This window comes from Taudactylus pleione, unplaced genomic scaffold, assembly GCF_031769625.1.
Source record: "Taudactylus pleione unplaced genomic scaffold, aTauple2 ptg000673l, whole genome shotgun sequence".
Taxonomy (NCBI): domain Eukaryota; kingdom Metazoa; phylum Chordata; class Amphibia; order Anura; family Myobatrachidae; genus Taudactylus; species Taudactylus pleione.
The window spans coordinates 331,535-346,592 of NW_028285075.1; the positions used below are offsets into that span (position 1 = coordinate 331,535).

General features: G+C 46.6%; 1 protein-coding gene across 1 annotated transcript in view; it reads right to left on the reverse strand.

The window, feature by feature from the left end:
• The window catches only part of CAMTA1 (calmodulin binding transcription activator 1), a 1,701,345-nt gene that overhangs the window by 234,761 nt on the left and 1,451,526 nt on the right, over nt 1-15,058 (reverse strand). The gene's annotated exons all lie outside the window — the stretch shown is intronic.

The following is a 15,058-nucleotide window of genomic DNA, read 5'->3' on the forward strand; positions in this document are numbered from 1 at the left end:
CTCCCAAGCGCATAGCGCTCGCAAGTGGGTCGATGGTGGCCCAGTTCGCACGCACGAGCCCCGGAGCGAGCGCAAAAAGCACTCGCTCCATGGCTCACTATAAAAGGGGCGGCTGTCGATGTTGATCGACAGCTCGCCCCATTTTGTAGGCGTGGCCCGGGGGGTGGTTTCACAAACGGAGGCGCTCCCAAGCGAACGCCTGCCGTTTGTGGGTGGCCCCACTGACATCACCAGTCATGTCAGTGAGAGAGCTTCCGGCTCTATTAGAGCCAGGAGCTCTCTGGGGCTTGCGGCCACGAGACCCTACCACAAGGGTCTCGTCGCAAGCCCGATGGTCGCGATGGTCTTGGCCGCTCGCAATATCACCCACAGCTATGCGAGCGACCAGGAGGCCGCAACTAAAAAAAACAGCGCCCGCCCTGATTCAGAGCGAGCGCTCGCTTTTTGAATCAGGCCCTCTGCGCACTATTAAACGCCCTATCGACAACTGACACTAGTACATTAACTTATGCATATATATAAACACTTCCAAACATGAACTTATAATAATAATATAATGATACGGAGACAGATGTTAAGCAATTAATAACTTAAACTACAGTGGCGGCCGAAAGAAACAGCAGCCATCAGAGGTCAGTGACTACCAAATCAGATGACTAGAAAAACTTGCAGGGCCATTTGCCCACTCAGCAAGTCCATAGGTCACATGAGACTCCCCCATACCCTCCAACGCACGGTTAGCCAACCATGGCTGCTGACCCCAGCAGGGACAATCAGCTAAAAGGTACTTCAACAGGGAGTGACCTATTAATCAGCTCACTGACCTACCGGCTGCAGCTCTTTCCTGCCCAACGCCAAAGAAAACAGGCGACAACATAAATAGCCAAAATTTAAATAAATAAATAAAGATAAAAATTAGGGAGGGGAAAAGCTGAGAAGAGGCAGACTCCTATCTGCAGATGCCCTAAGTAAACTGTAGCTCCTCCCACACCACGCCTTATAACTCTACCATTGGCTACACACTGAAACAGATTAACCCTGTACTATCTATGCAGCTATGATGTACCACTGTCATAGCCATGGGGTTTAAGGTCCATCCTGCACACATGGGTGCCCTCCGTCTTCATAATACCAACTCTTACCTGTATTAAGGAGGTCAGTGTGTACATGCGTTCCACTGCGTAACGTTAGCTACTAAAGCTCTCTCTCATATAGAGCCTAATTCAGAGGTGGGCGCAGCTGCAGCCACTGGCAATTCTTGACACTCCACCATGTCGCCCCATCGCGTTCACCAGCCCTATGGCAGATTCAGTGTCTCGGTCCGAGCATGGCCTCTGTGGCTGCGGCTCTGCGTCTGAGAACACAGCCACATTCACTGACACGCCCACACGACGGACGTTTTTGCGTGCACTTCAGGCCACCTCCCAGTCGCCGCCCAGGAACGCCGGTGATTTTCCCTCGCCATTTCTATTACCACCGGTCCCATACACAACGGCGCAGGGTAACGCATGCATCCTTAGGGTTTTTTCTAAATATTTAGCGCATGCGCAGTTGCAAGTAATCGCTCAACTGCGTGAAAGGTCAGCATGGCGTGCCATTAGCATGCACCTCTGACCCAGGCCCATAGTGTGATGGTGATCACCGCGCCAATTTAGATTATATTAAATATTACCATACGTTTTCAGACTTCCAGGGGTATTTATCAAAGGTCGATTTTAAATCGATCTAAATCGATGTTGCGCTTCTGGGGCTAAATCACACATTTACTAACACTTTAAAAACAAATTTCAAAAATTGTGTATAAAACTTGGTGAGAAGCCCCTTGCAGCAAACCGTGCTGACATTTCCTGTAATTGGCTCTCACTCCAAGTGGCCCCAAAGCCCCTCTCCCCCCACCCCTTACCGGCCGCACGCAAGCTGCTGCCATACCTATCTCCTGCATTGATGATGTCAATACATTATGGGCCTGATTGCCGCTCGTTCATTCCGAGTGATGTTTGCACAACTGCGCATGCGTCCGGATCGTAATACGCGTTCGCGAACCAGTCAGTGCGGCCGAAAATCATTTGTTCGCTAAATAGCAAATGCCTGCTATTTTGAGTGACAGGAGGCGTATGTGGGTGGTAACAGGGGAAGGTGCTTGAAAACGGGGAGTGGAGATCCGAACGCAGGCGTGCTTAAAGGTCAAAACAGGCGTTTTTTGGGTGTGCATAATTAATACAGCAGCGTCATTGACCACGTCACTGGGTTATTTTATAGTCAGAACTGCTCGCAAGATTGCGGTAGGAAAAACCAACCACAAGAATAGCGAGCAGTTCATACGCTGGTCGATGTACTCGATTTATCTAATAAATAGCGGACATGACGTAGGATGCGAGCGGCCAGAGGCGTCGTTTTCAAAAAAACGACCGCATGTTTGGTTCGCTCGTTCAGACCTAGAGGTGTGAACAGACCGCAAAGAGCGAACGGTTCATTTGAATAGCCACCCCTTTTTACTGAACGAGCGAGCGCAAATAGCGTCCGGTTCTGAATGAGGTCCTATGTTTTTGTTATTGGTCAGCTTTAACTTCACGGATGGAGATGATACAAAGTGCAGGTTATTTCTAAGAGTTTCCACTACAAAATGATGCAATTTTCATGAAAATCGGTTCAGTGGTTTTTGCAACAACTTGGAACAAACCGACAGACACAACGCTCTTATACTGGCATAATAATTAGTATAGTTTGCATTTGTTTCTGTTTTAGGTATAAAAGATTCAGCTCCTAACAGGCGTGTTTCAGCAGGTCTGCATGAGAGTTATCATGGCCTTACTGTACTCGGCGTTTGCGCCTTGCCTCCCTAATTCTGTCTCCCCAGTCATTAGGAGGATGCAAGAGCCAAATAGGAACAAGTCTGCATTGGGGCACAGGCATGTGGTCTCCTTGTGGGCACGCACAGCGCAAACTCACACAATTTACACTTACATAAATTTAGCTTAGCACCTGCATGTACGTAGCCAAGAGAACAACGATTCTTTCTACGCTAAAATCATAATATGTAGAGATGTGAGGTAGTAACCATCCTGGCGCACACAATGACAGCGGGCAGAATCCCGGTGCCAGAATCCCGACAGCAGTCGGAATTTCAGCTCCAGATTCCCAATGGCTGCCATCCTGAGGGTATTAGGGTTAGGTTTAAGGGGGGAGAGCGAGAGTCAGGCTGTGGGGGGAAGGGGGGGGTTAGAGTTATGCTGCGTGTCGAAATCGTGTAGCATTTAGGTAGGATACGTTCCGATGCACGCTCCCGCTGCTCTTAAAACGTATCGTATGATCAGATGTGCAGCCCATCATATCTATCGTAATCGTGTGCAGATCGTGTCTGTTAAAAAGCACCGAATGGTGCCGTCGGGACTGCCGTGGAGTCCAGGGGAAAACGTACGATGAATTGCATCGTACTAGGGTATGGCCAGCATAAGTATCCTGCACTCAGTTGATGTGAGACTCCTGTAACTTTATATCTCTTTTTCTATTGTACAACAGCGACATCATGTGGCCAGTGTGTAGAAAAGCATGTTGAACCATTTCTATTATGTTTTTTGATTGGGTTTTAGAGCATCAGAAAACAATGATCCTGATTCAGATACAGTATGTACGTAAACCCCATGGCGAAATTGCAGTGTAACAATAAATCTGCCCAGCATATATTGGGCTACATGCAAAAGCAGCCAGTATTTACCCCACATGCAAAAAAATGATGTATCTGTCCCCCTTGTATTGCAGCATGGTTTGTCTAGGTGCACAGTTATTTGCAGTTTTTTTTTTTTTTTGCTTTACTTCCGTCTGAAAATCCAGCCCAATAAGTGCAAATCCCCCTGAGGATTAATAATACTGCAGACATCCGGTCACATTCCTAGTGTGAGTCAGCAGAGCTTCTACTATATCAGACATATGTACTGTATACACACTTCTTAGTAATTGATATTAAGTACAATGATATACAGTATTTGTTATAAAGTAGATATTCAGGGATGCATTCATAATGTTGACGCTTGAAATGTCAACACCACAATGTCGACAATTATGATGTTGAAATGACAACATTGAATAGGGCGGCATCTGCAGAATGTCAACATGTTTAAATGTGAAATGTTTAAATGTGAAATGTTGACTTCTGCACAGGCCGACAGCAGAGGGTAAGAGGTTAATGATATACTGCCCTCCGGAAGTGCCGCACTATAGTACGACCATGCTGACACGATCACTGTGGACAAAATATACCACACCCGATATTTATACATCTCTGTAATAACAGTGACTGCTGACAGAAATTATGACATCATCATGCTGGCTTGTAATTGGTATGAAGTCTGACCCTGATGTTACTTCCAGAGAGTTCCAGCATAACACACAGACACCTACAGAGTCATACAGACACAGACATGCACTGTCACACAGACACTCACAGAGTCACACAGACATCTACAGAGTCACACAGACACAGACATGCACAATCACACAGAGTCACACAGACACTCACAAAGTCACACAGACAGGCAGTGACATAGACATCTACAGAGTCACACAGACATGCACAGTCAGACACATACATCCACAGAGTCACACAGACACCTACAGAGTTATATAGACACAGACATGCACAGTCACACACAGACAGACAGTCACACAGACATCTACAGAGTCACACAGACATGCACAGTGACACACAGACATCCACAGAGTCACACAGACACCCACAGAGTCACACAGACACCTACAGAGTCATACAGACACAGACATGCACAGTCATACACAGACACCCACAGAGTCACACAGACAGACAGTCATACAAACATGCACAGTCACACAGACACCCACAGAGTCACACAGTCAGGCAGTAACATAGAAATGCACCATCACACAAACGCCTACAGAGTCATACAGACCCAGACATGTAGAGTCACACACAGACACCTACAGAGTCACATAGACATGCACCATCACAGACACCTACAGAGTCATACAGACACTGACATGTACAGACACACAGACACCTACAGAGTCATACACACATACATGCACAGAGTCACACAGACACATACAAAGTCATACAGACACAGACATGCAGTCACACAGACACTCACAGAGTCACACCGACATGTCAATCACACACAGAGTCACACAGACAGTCACATAGACATGCACCATCACACAGACACCTACAGAGTCACACAGACACAGACACCAACAGAGTCACACAGGCAGTAACATAGAAATGCACCATCACACAAACGCCTACAGAGTCATACAGACACAGACATGTAGAGTCACATACAGACACCTACAGAGTCACATAGACATGCACCATCACAGACACCTACAGAGTCATACAGACACTGACGTGGACAGACACACAGACACATACAGAGTCATACACACATACATGCACAGAGTCACACAGACACATACAAAGTAATATAGACACAGACATGCACACTCACACACAGACACCCACGGAGTCACACAGACATGTCAGTCACACACAGAGTCACACAGACAGTCACATAGACATGCACCATCACACAGACACCCACAGAGTCATACAGACACAGACATGCACAGTCACACAGACACCCACAGAGTCACACAGTCAGGCAGTAACATAGAAATGCACCATCACACAAACGCCTAGAGTCATACAGACACAGACATGCAGTTACACACAGACACCCATAGAGTCACATAGACATGCACAGTCACACAGACACCTACAGAGTCATACACACAGATATTCACAGAGTCACACAGACACATACAGAGTCATACAGACACAGACATGCACAGAGTCATACAGACATGCACAGAGTCATACAGACAGGTAGAGTCATTCAGAGACAGACATGCACAGAGTTATACAGACAGGTAGAGTCATTCAGACACAGACATGCACAGAGTTATGCAGACAGGTAGAGTCATACAGACACATGCATGCACGGAGTCATACAGACAGGTAGAGTCATACAGACACAGACATGCACAGAGTCATACAGACAGGTAGAGTCATACAGGCACAGGCATGCACAGAGTCATACAGACAGGTAGAGTCATACAGACACAGACATGCACAGAGTCATACAGACAGGTAGAGTCATACAGGCACAGGCATGCAGAGTCATACAGACAGGTAGAGTCATACAGGCACAGGCATGCACAGAGTCATACAGACAGGTAGAGTCATACAGACAAAGACATGCACAGAGTCATACAGACAGGTAGAGTCATACAGGCACAGGCATGCACAGAGTCATACAGACAGGTAGAGTCATACAGACACAGACATGCACAGAGTCATACAGACAGGTAGAGTCATACAGACACAGACATGCACAGAGTCATACAGACAGGTAGAGTCATACAGGCACAGGCATGCACAGAGTCATAAAGACAGGTAGAGTCATACAGACACAGACATGCACAGAGTCATACAGACAGGTAGAGTCATACAGGCACAGGCATGCAGAGTCATACAGACAGGTAGAGTCATACAGACACAGACATGCACAGTCATACAGACAGGTAGAGTCATACAGGCACAGGCATGCACAGAGTCATACAGACAGGTAGAGTCATACAGACAAAGACATGCACAGAGTCATACAGACAGGTAGAGTCATACAGACACAGACATGCACAGAGTCATACAGACAGGTAGAGTCATACAGGCACAGGCATGCACAGAGTCATAAAGACAGGTAGAGTCATACAGACACAGACATGCACAGAGTCATACAGACAGGTAGAGTCATACAGGCACAGGCATGCAGAGTCATACAGACAGGTAGAGTCATACAGACACAGACATGCACAGTCATACAGACAGGTAGAGTCATACAGGCACAGGCATGCACAGAGTCATACAGACAGGTAGAGTCATACAGACAAAGACATGCACAGAGTCATACAGACAGGTAGAGTCATACAGGCACAGGCATGCACAGAGTCATACAGACAGGTAGAGTCATACAGACACAGACATGCACAGAGTCATACAGAAAGGTAGAGTCATACAGACACAGACATGCACAGTCACACAGATATATGCACAGGGTGACATGATTTTTGGGCCAGCTGTCGGCGGCAATTGGGCTGCTTAACAGGGCTTAATGTAGATGTGGCATATCTGTGCCAGTCCTAACAGTGTATTGATCCTACCCGGCAGTGCAGTTGGACATGATCTTGGGGCTGCAGCCTATGTGCAGCCCTTGTGGTGCATTATTTACCATATAAACAACACAAAGCAGTTGCAGCTGGTTCTACAAGACTCTGCAGCCTGGAGGAAGCGGAGCCTATAATATCACACAGCAGAGACTCAGAGTGACAGACTGTTTCGGAATAGAGATCCTGTGTGTCACTAGTACTTTTACTAAGCTGTCATTTGTGTCCCTAGTACTACCCCACTACTGCTTCCACCACCGCCACTTGTCATGTGTGTTCCTATTTCCACCCAGTCTCTACTACTACTACTTCCACCAGCTCTGCTGTCATCTGTGTCCTTGCTACTACCACCCCCAGCATCATCTGTGTCCCTGCTACTACCACCCCCGGCATCATCTGTGTCCCTGCTACTACCACCCCCGGCATCATCTGTGTCCCTGCTACTACTACCCCCGGCATCATCTGTGTCCCTGCTACTACCACCCCCGGCATCATCTGTGTCCCTGCTACTACCACCCCCAGCATCATCTGTGTCCCTATTACTAATACTAACCTCCAGCTCTCATCTGTGTCTATTCTACTACCTCTATCCGCCTGACGTGTTACTACTACTGCTACTCCTACCCACCTGTCATGTGTCCCTGTGACTATCCCCGCCCACCTGTCATGTGTCCCTACGACTATCCCCGCCCACCTGTCATGTGTCCCTGCTCCAATTCTACCCACCTGTCATGTGTCCCTACGACTATCCCCGCCCACCTGTCATAGGTCCCTACTATCAAATCTGGAGGGCAATAATAATGAAAACATTTATTGTTCACATAAAGCATTTTTTTTAAATATTTAAAGGTTTTTTATTTAAATAATTGTATTTATCCAATTTTTTACCTTTTTTTTTCTACCCCAGTAATATTTTAATGACAAATTGTGGTGGTAAGGGATTTTTATTTAAAAAAAAATGGTCCTTATCGGCGGGGAAAGCCCATGTTCTCTATATGTTAAACCATTTTTGGAAGAGTTGCTGCTCGTGGACCAGTGGCGTGGGCTTACCCCACGGACTTAAAATTGCTAGCCTGACTAGTAAATCTGACGGCTTTGAAGCCCCCATAGAAAACTGTGGGGGCTGCAGCTGATGTGGAGATATCTGCTATGTTCCCTCCATGGTACATTCGGGGGGATACTTAATATTTATTATTATTATTATTATTATTATCCCTTATTTTTTATGGCACCACAAGGTTTCTGCAGCACCTAACAAATGAGCAAAACAAGAGAACAGACACAACACTGCAGGACAAGGACAAGGTTCATATACATCCGCGGTCATAACACTCAGATAGGCGGCAGGACGGCAGCGATCAACGGTTAGGTGTCGCTGTAGGGAGCATGTGATAGTATAAGTAAGGGAAAGGAGAACCACATGAAGTGTTTTCGGGAAATATCCCGCTAATATTATTTGATAAATAGGCCCCATAAAAACAATAGCTGCATTCACTGCACCATCCAGGGAAACAAAATTATATGGTGACTTTCTGCATCTCAGTTTTAGGAGCCTTTTTTTTTTTCTTTCCAGGAGCGTTGCTGTCCTCTAGTGTTCACATTCATGTACTGAATTTACAGCTCAATGTTGTAGTCAAGGACACAAGTAATTATGAAGGGGTGACAGGATAATTATTTTTTAATCTATTGACTGATGTCACCAAATCATTTGTATCTTGTGCAGATCAGGTTATTTTCATTCCATGCAATGGCAGTATATATACAAAATTCGTAACTTTGATATTGTGTAAAGTAAAACTTATAGTTTAGTTCAGTGTTTCCCAAACTCATTCCTCAGGAACAATGCATGTTTTCCATTTTTCCTAGTTGGTGCACAGGTGTATTCATTATTGCCTGAGACATTTTAGAAGATCCACAGGTGGAGCTAATTTTTTCACTTGCGATTCTGTGAAGAGACCTGGAAAACATGCACTGTTCTTAAATTATTTGTAACACACCCCCATACTTAGACCTATAAAACCTGCCCACATCAGGTTGACACTCTCCAGACTCCCTAAGGAAGGCCAGAAGGCTGACAAGTTTTGGAGAATGAGGTTTCAAGTAACTAACATACCAGGACAAGACACTCTGACAGCTCCAAGTCTCCTTCCTACCCAGTGAGTTGAGCGTGCAGACACCCAGGAGCTCCGTTCACGGCCGGACCTTGCTGTCTCCCGACAGCACTGTACTGGACGACGGACGCTGCTTTCCAAAAAAACCCTTCCCCCCACTGTGTCCCCATCCTATTTTATTAAACCACACAAGCAGATCAATTAGATTAATTCAAGCATGTGCGTAATCTATATTCCCTGAGCATTGTGACTCAAATAAAAGGGATTTTGGTACTATTATATTTGATGGCATTATTTCACCTGGTTCTACACTCACTCCAGGGGCGTTTCTAGAGAGGAGGGGGCCCGTGTGTAGTCTCCGACACAGGCCCCCTCCTCTCCGCCTGGCGGCTGGCTGCGGTGCACGGCCAGCGCCGGAGTTATAGACTCTGGGCACTAGAGTGTGCCCAGAGTCTATAATGTATGCACAGGTCACCAGGAAAATGGCTGCTGCAGCCATTTTCCTAGTACTGCGCATGAGCAAACGATGGGAAAATGGTCGCTGCGATAATTTCCCAGTCGTTTTACAGTGCCGGACCCCCGCGCCAACGTGGGACTTTGGAGAGGTAAGTAATATTATGGGTGCAGGATGTGTTCCCCGCACACCCTGCACCCATTATAGAAACGCCCCTGACTCACTCACTCATAACGTATCGTGTTGTTTATCAGACGCAGACCTCCTGTACATATTTACATGTATGAATAATATTAAGCCTTTGTTCTACTGTATGCAGCATCACAGTCAGTGCTGCTACATCAGCTTTCTAGGGGGGAGAGGGGCTGACTTCATACTAGTGCATGCAGGGGGGGTTTCTGAGCACCTAGACACCCCCCCTGACACACCCATTTTCCCAATACACTGGCCAAATTGGGGGTGGAGCTAATTCAGCAAGCCCCACCCCCATATCCCCGGGGGGTAATGAACCAACCGCCCACTTTTGCAACCTATACCTGCAGCAGCTGCTGCATCAAGTGTAAGTATGTATGTGTACTGTTTTAGTGTGTGTATGTATGTATATATATGTATGTACTGTATGTATGTACTGTTTTAGTGTGTGTATGTATGTATATATATGTATGTACTGTATGTATGTACTGTTTTAGTGTGTGTATGTATGTATATATATGTATGTACTGTATGTATGTACTGTTTTAGTGTGTGTATGTATGTATATGTATGTATTTGTACTGTTTTAGTGTGTGTATGTATGTATATGTATGTATGTACTGTATGTATGTGTACTGTTTTAGTGTGTGTGTATGTATGTATGTATGTATGTGTGTGTGTATGTATGTGTATGTATGTATGTGTTTCTGTGTATATATGTTATTGTGGTATATGTGTTAGTGTGTATACTGTGTATGTGTTAGTGTGTATATACGTGTTAGTGTGTGTATACTGTTTATGTGTGAGTGTGTATGATATATATATATATATATAGATTTGTGTTCAAATATATATATTTAGAACCCACCTCCCCCCCCCAGAAAATCCTGTGTTTGCCCCTGTCTTCATTTGGCCTGGGGGGATAGGCTCTGTGTAGGGCTGTCAGGGGGGGAGGGGGGATAGGCTCTGTGTGGCTTGGAAGGGCCCCCCACAACTTTGTTGCCCAGGGGCCCCACAAGCCTTAATCCAGACCTGAAGTTGGTGATATAACTACACTATGAGCATATTCCTATTTTGTCTTTTTATATCTGTTTTTTGGATCCGTCTGGCAAGGATCATACAGGAGGAGCAGATATACATTATTATGATAACTGTGTTCAATATTTTCATTTTACTCTATAAATGACGCATTGAGGGGTTGATTTATATATCTGTGATAGTTTTGTACAGCTGTTTTTTAATTTCTGGAGCGTTGCTGCCCTCTAGTGTTTGCATTCATGTACTGAATTTGTATGTACTCAGGGCCTCAGTCAGATTTGGGAGTAAAGCTGGGTACACAGTGGTGTCCCTCCCCACGGTGTCACCTGGTGCGGGGAGGGACGTTGTGTTGCACGGTGCCAAAAGGAGGTGTGACCATGCTGGCAGGGGACGTGGCCTTACGGCAGAACCCCCATGGTCCTGTTATCACTGGGAGGCAGGGGGAGTGCGTGCAAGGCCGGCTGACTCCCTTGCAGTGTCAGGAGCCGAGTGCTGCACTTAATTATACAGTGCAGCACCCGGCTCATGTTACTGAGGGGGAGTCTGCACCTTGGTGTCACCACTCGGCGGGTGACACCCGGGTGCGGCCCGCACCCCCCTTGTGACACGACTGGGTATACACTAGACAATTTTGGAAGGATATGCCCGATTCTGATGCATCGGAACGACATATCTTTCAAAGTCAACTAGTGTGTATGCTCTGTGTCATCCGGTACGTGCTCCCGTGGGGTCATCAGTCGCAGCGTCAGGTTGTCCTGCATGTAGGGCCGACTTGACGATGCAGCTGACGACCCCATGCAGAAGGATGCGTCAGGGGCCGAAATATCGAGTGGTCGGGTACAGGATCATCTAGTGTGAATGGGTCGCCCGATATGCGGCCTGTCAGCGCGGATAGGGGGGGGCGGGGTGGTTTCGCCAGGTACTCAAATCATCTAGTGTGTACACAGGTTTAGAAAGAGCAAGTAACTGTGCATCTTGGTAAAACCATGTTGCACTGCGGGTGGGGTAGATGTAAAATGTGTAGATAGATTTAGATTTGGGAGGGGTGTGTACAAAATGAAATCTACATCTCCTTGTAAAAATAAAGCTGTCCAGCATTTGTGGGCTACATACATGCAGGGGCGCCGAGAGGGGGGGAGCCGGTACTAATTACTCAGGCCCGGGCTTGCTGGTAGGGCCCGGCCGGGGCCCGGGTCTGATGCCCCGCCCCCCTCCTCCCACGCTGCTGTGTGCTAAGCTGCAAAGGGAGGCTGCTATGCATTCTGATCGCGCCCCCCTCCCCTGGATATGTATTGGGCTGAGGGGCTCACAGCGCATATCCGTAAGTCTTTTTCATAAGGCCGCGTGGCCACGCCTCCCATTATTAGACCACACCCTCTTCACTTGGCAGCCCTGACTACATGCAAAAGCAGCCAGTAACTTTTCTATTTTGTAGTGTTAAACTGGGATAGCGTGCAAGCAATATTTATATAGACGAGCAAGTAATATTTTCCCCTGCAGTATAAACATATTTAATGGGAATATACAGAGAGAAAGAGTGGTAACTTTATCAGACCATTCATTATTAATATTGAACAATTTCACCATTATTAAATATTACTGAACATTTTAACAGTATAATCTCCCACTGTGAAAGATAAAGAACAAGCTGCTTTATATAAACGATCTAACTCTTATGGATGAACATCTTAAAATACGACTAGGAGCTTTTCAGAGCGGAAGCAAATTAAGACAAAGGGGGCGGGTTTTCAGAAGTGGAGAAGTTGCCCATAGCAACCATTCAGATTCAACTTAACATTTATCTAGCACAGATAATAGCTAGAATCTGATTGGTTGCTAGAGGCAACATCTCCACCTCTAGTCGCACTTTAGTAAATATACCCAACAGTTTTCCACTTTCCTGTATAAAATTCAGAAGATTCCTAAATTTCAGGCAGCTCTTCCAGACTTCCGAGATAGGAGACCATCCTCTTAGAACTATACACTTAATTGTTCTAGTAGCCGATCTGAGGCTTGGTAATGTAATCTGTGGTGAAATGCTTCATTGTCTTCTCAGCTCCAATTAGCGACATTGTGCAGAAGGCACCCCTCCTCCTAACTGCACTATAGCATACTTCCCAACTTCCTGCTGTTCTGGCACTATCCCACATGTGGGCCGCAGTGTCCCCCAGGGGGAGGGGAGACAAGGTGTATCTTCAGCACTGTGCTGGGATAGGCAGGGGGCTAACCAGCAGCTTGCAAGGTGCTGGCCAAACCCCCAGCGTGACAAGAACATTTTGGGGGTGCAGTCATGCCCCCTTAAATGTGAGGCCATGTCCATTTTTCAGTTGCGTGGCTTTGGCAAGCGTACGAACGTCCCGGCCCCATCCTCCCCAATGTTTAGTAAAATATCAGTAAGTGTATAAGGTAGTGTCTATGCGGCAATGGAACATTTTCCTGTGTAAAGAACAAACGTCCTGTACTGTTTTTTTGTGGGTCAATTGAAGGGCAGTACATGCAAAGCAATGGAGCGAGCCTCTCACATAGGAAGCCTTTACTCATAGCTTATTGGGTCCACCAAACCTGTAGATGTGTTGTAGATATGATGTGGTTGGCAGAAGTTACATCATGCCAACCACATCCAGTTCAGGAAGTGATAACGGTGGCCATCTTAGTTTGTATGTGCATGGAGTAAAGAGACACATTCTAGCGTGATCCGGTCAAGATGCTGGCGGACGGGATGCCGGACATCAGGATACCAGCGCCGGAATCCCGACGCTCGTCAGAATGCCGAGACCGGCTACTCAAGGGGATCAAGATACCAAAACCGGCATCCCCCGGGGATGGGAGGGTTGGGTTTAGGGACCTCTCGGGGGGGGGGTTAGGTTAGGTACCGACCGGGGAGTGTTAGGTTTAGGCTGTGGGGAGGGGGGAATTAGGATTAGGCACCACCGGGGGAGGGTTAGGTTTAGGGTGTGGGAAGGGGGAGTTAGGTTTAGGCACCACCGGGGGAGGTTAGGGTTAGGCACCACCCGGGGAGGGTTAGGGATAGGGGGGAGGGTTACTTACCTGCCCCTGTCGGGATCTTAACCATCGGGATTCCGCTGTTGGTCTTCTGACCGCCGGCATCCCTTCCATGGTATATCATACCGATTCCATTCTGGCAGTACTCCGGCATCCTGTTGATCTGTCCACACATCACAATCTACAAAAACTCTGGAATAAGAGTGAAAATGTGGACAACAAATGTAACTGGCACCACCCTATATAGGAATCAGCCAGCCCACACAGGGCATGTCTGCAACGCTGTTAGTCACAATGGGGGGGGGGGAATTCAATTTGCGCTGAATCGCGTCATCGTGGCCCCGCCCCTGCATCACAATGCCATTATTTTCGTCACTGTGAAGAGGGGGCGGGGCCAGGATGATGCGATCGCGCAACCCTGCCCCGCCCCCAATGCAGCATCATTACCTGGCCACGCCCCCCGCTGTGCGCAGACATTCAGTGCGGCAAGTTAATGTTGAAGCATGGGGGTGGTGATATGTTGTATTAATGGGAAAGAGTTTACATGATGCAGAACTTGTGTATTAGGTGTTGTATTGATGGGAAAGGGTTTACATGATGTGGGACATGTATATTGGGTGTTGTATTGATTAACATGTATGTTGGGTGTTGTATTTATGGGAAGTGTGTTACATAATGTAGGACATGTATGTTGGGTGTTGTATTTATGGGAAGTGTGTTACATAATGTAGGACATGTATGTTGGGTGTTGTATTAATGGCAAGTGTGTTACATGATGTAGGACATGTATGTTGGGTGTTGTATTTATGGCAAGTGTGTTACATGATGTGAGACATGTATGTTGGGTTGATGGCAAGTGTGTTACATGATGTGAGACATGTATGTTGGGTTGATGGCAAGTGTGTTACATGATGTGAGACATGTATGTTGGGTGTTGTATTGATGGTAAAGGGGTTTCTGAAACTGTAGATGGGAGTTACTAGTGTTTGCCCCAATATTTTATAAACTGTATATACACACTTAGAGACATTTTAAAACCACCCTCCCCCCCAAAAAAAATAAACAAAGA